General features: G+C 46.1%; 1 pseudogene; it reads right to left on the bottom strand.

Moving 5' to 3' along the window:
* Window positions 1-551: 551 nt before the first annotated feature.
* Window positions 552-943, bottom strand: LOC105529529 (annotated as a pseudogene).
* Window positions 944-3,739: the final 2,796 nt, after the last annotated feature.

Raw genomic sequence — 3,739 nt, 5'->3', positions numbered from 1 at the left:
AAAACCCCTCTCTAAGCAGAATCCTTGTATGGATAACAGAGGAGCCAATGAGATAGGCCTTGAAGCTTGCTTCCAAGGTCTCCATGGATCCTTTGAAAGTCAAGCCCATAAGTTGCCATAATATTCTTTCTGCCATTTAATAAATGAATACTTTTTGAGCAAGATTGTGTTAACCAGGTGCTGCGTAACATATGAAAGAGGAAAAGGCACAGTTTATGACTGTGAAGAAGAAGCAGGTTGTACTTCCATTGAGAGATGCTTGCCAATAACAGCTGGCATGTTCCCAGAGCCTAGTCAGGGTGCAGATGATAAGCAAGAAAAGAAATCGGTAGCATGGGCAGGGCAGCTGTCCAGGAAGTCTTTTTTTTTTTTTTTTTTTTGAGACGGAGTCTCCCTCTGTCTCCCAGGCTAGAGTGCAATGGCGCGATCTCAGCTCACTGCAACCTCCGCCTCCCAGGTTCAAGCGATTCTCCCCACTCAGCCTCCTGAGTAGCTGGGAGTACAGGCACCTGCTATATGCTGGGCTATTTTTTTTTTTTTTTTAACTTGAGAGATGTGTAAGAGGCTTTATTTGGAGGCGAGCAGGAATTTAATCAAAGAGGCCAAATCCCATGTCTTTGTCTGACTCTTCAGGCTCCTCCTTCTTCTCATGTTTCTTCTCTGCTGCAGCGGGGGTGGAATCAGCAGCGGCGGCTTCAGAGCCTGGGGCAGCAGAGACGGCTACAGCCCCACTGGCAGGTACACTGGCAAGCTTGCCAATACCCTGGGCAATGACGTCTTCAATGTTTTTTCCATTCAGCTCACTAATAACCTTGCTGAGCTGGTCGTTGTCCATCTCGATGCCCACGCTGTTCAGGATCTTCTTGATGTCCTTGTTGCTGGGGGAGGAGTTACCCCCCCCTCCCCCCAGGGCAGCCAGCAAGTAGGAGGCAATGTATTGCATTGCGGCGGCGGTGGAGAGGCCTCATGTGTGCGACCTCGGCGGTGGTCAGGGAGGAAAAGCAATATTTGTATTTTTAGTAGAAATGGGGTTTCACCATGTTGGCCAGGCTGGTCTCGAACTCCTGACCTAAGGTGATCTGCCCACCTTGGCCTCCCGAAGTGCTGGGATTACAGGTGTGAGCCACCCAGCCAGGCCCAGGAAGCCTTTATTTTTATTTTTATTTTTATTTTTTTCTGAGACGGAGCTTTGCTCTGTCGCCCAGGCTGGAGTGCAATGGCGCAATCTCGGCTCACTGTAACCTCCGCCTCCCCGGGTTCAAGCAATTCTGCTGCCTCAGCCTCCTGAGTAGCTGGGACTACAGGCACGCACCACCACACCCGGCTAACTTTTGTATTTTTAGTAGAGACGGGGTTTCACTATGTTGCCCAGGCTGGTCTCGAACTCCTGACCTCGTGATCTGCCCGCCTTGGCCTCCCAAAGTGCTGGGATTACAGGCGTGAGCCACAGCGCTAGGCAGGAAGCCTTTTTAGAGGAGACAAGATGGAAGAGTTTAGGGTGGTAGTAAATAAAGCTGGCTGGAGACATGCCAGTGCCTCTGAGAACTAGCAATTTGGTGCTCAGAGTAGGTTAATAATGTGGTGATACTCTAAATTGATAGTCCTTAGATACTTGTCACTGTTAGTTTAGCGGAGAAGTGGTACAAGCATGGGGAAGGATGAAGGAGGAGGCTAGCTTTTGTCAACCTTTAGTTTCTCTTTTATTATTCCCAATTATTTATTTAATTTTTTAAGAGACAGAGTCTCATGCTGTCACCCAGGCTAGAGTGCATTGGAGTGATCACAGCTTGAGCTGTGATCACTGTAAACTCAAGCTCCTGGGATCAGGCAGTCCTCAGGTTCCCAAGTAGCTATGACTACTGGCATGCGTCACTATTTCCAGCCAATTTTTAAAATTTTTGTAGAGAGGGGGTCTCACAATGTTTCCGGGGCTGGTCTCAAACTCCTGGCCTCAAGGGATCCTCCCGCCTCAGCCTCTCAAAGTATTGGGATTGCAGGTGTGAGCCACTGCTTCTGGCCCCCAATAACGTATTATTGTTCCACTCTCCAAAAAAAAAAGTTCATCAGACAAGCAGCTTAGTAACTCTGTGTTGGTACTGGACCTGCTCCTTGAGGCAACTCTTCTTCCTCACTCCTTCTGCAACCACTTTATTCCATATTTCATTTAATTCCGTACAGAGCTTTCCCTGAGACAAGTTCTCCACTTCTTCATGTTTGTCAGTGTGTTTCAGGGCCCCTTACAGATTAGTGTTCCCATTGATGGCCCAACAAGGCCCCTTCCTAACCCAGCTTTAACCCTCTTAGGATGCTGTTGACATATATGTTGTGACTAAAATGTTTTTATGTATAATTTACTCTTTGTAAGGGACCTTATCACATATTCTGTTCTATGACGGGCCACCTCTGGTGGTGGCAGAAGAAGCGGGACATAGTCATGCCCTGGAAGAAGCGTTAGGTTGGGCAGCAGGAGGCTGCTTTTGAGCTGTGGCTTTACAACTAACTTGCTGTATGTTCCTGTGTTAAGTCACAGTCTCGACCTGGCCCTTCATTTCTTCTTCTAAATATGAAATACCGGGCTAGAACCAGGTGGCAAAACAGGTTTTGTCTTATGTGCCCATCCCAATCTGTTTGTAACAGTTTACTCTACTGATGCATAGAGAAAACTTTTTAGACCACATGTGGGCTCTGGAAGAAAGAGCGATCAATTAGCATTATCTACAGTGGGTAAAGAAAGGGGGTAGTGATGGTGGTGATAACATGAGTGCCTTATTTTTCGATTCCCTTGGTTGAATAAGCTCTAAGAAATTCCATCTGGAATTCTGTAAACATAATGTGAATATCAGTTAAACATTCTCAGAGAGTTTCTCAATTTAAAATTAGAATTCTGTAGACTTCCCTAAATGATACCTAGGTTATTTAGAGCAGGAAAATAGCTATAATTCTTCGCTTCATGAGGATGGCTTTGCTTCTGGCCAACCTCATTAGGATATACACATTTGCAGTTTTTCTACATGTGGGGAATTCTTACACTGATAGATTCACACTGTCACTAAGTCCTTCTTGTGACCAATAGCACACATTAAAAATTTTGATTATAAATTAAGATGATATGACCAAAAATACAGCACAAAGAAGCAAAAAGCTGAACACTGTAAACCACATTAAAACGAAAAGGTAAAAGAAAAACCGTAGGCTGGATGAAAATATTTGCAAATATTTACCTAAAAAGTACTTAAAAGATAAAGTACTCCTAAAACCAACAAGAAACATACGAACAACTGGCCGGGCGCAGTGGCTCACGCCTGTAATCCCAGCACTTTGGGAGGCTGAGGCGGGTGGATCACCTGAGGTGGGGAGGTAAAGACCGCCCTAACCAACATGGAGAAACCCCGTCTCTACTAAAAATACAAAATTAGCCAGGCATAGTGGCGCATGCCTGTAATCCCAGCTACTTGGGAGGCTGAGGTAGGAGAATCGCCTGGACCCAAGAAGCGGAGGTTGTGGTGAGCCGAGATTGCGCCACTGCACTCCAGCCTGGGCAACAAGAGCAAGACTCTGTTTAAAAAAAAAAAAGAAAGAAAGAAAGAAAAGGAAACATGTAAACAACTCTGTAGAAAGAGAGCAAAGAATATGAATAGGCAACTCAAAAAAGAAAAAAAGGGGCCGGGCGCGGTGGCTCAAGCCTGTAATCCCAGCACTTTGGGAGGCCGAGACGGGCGGATCACGAGGTGAGGAGATC

This window comes from Mandrillus leucophaeus, unplaced genomic scaffold (genome assembly GCF_000951045.1).
Source record: "Mandrillus leucophaeus isolate KB7577 unplaced genomic scaffold, Mleu.le_1.0 Scaffold77, whole genome shotgun sequence".
Lineage (NCBI taxonomy): Eukaryota > Metazoa > Chordata > Mammalia > Primates > Cercopithecidae > Mandrillus > Mandrillus leucophaeus.
The sequence above is the reverse complement of the archived record's forward strand: the minus strand, read 5'-3'. Positions and strand labels throughout refer to the sequence as shown.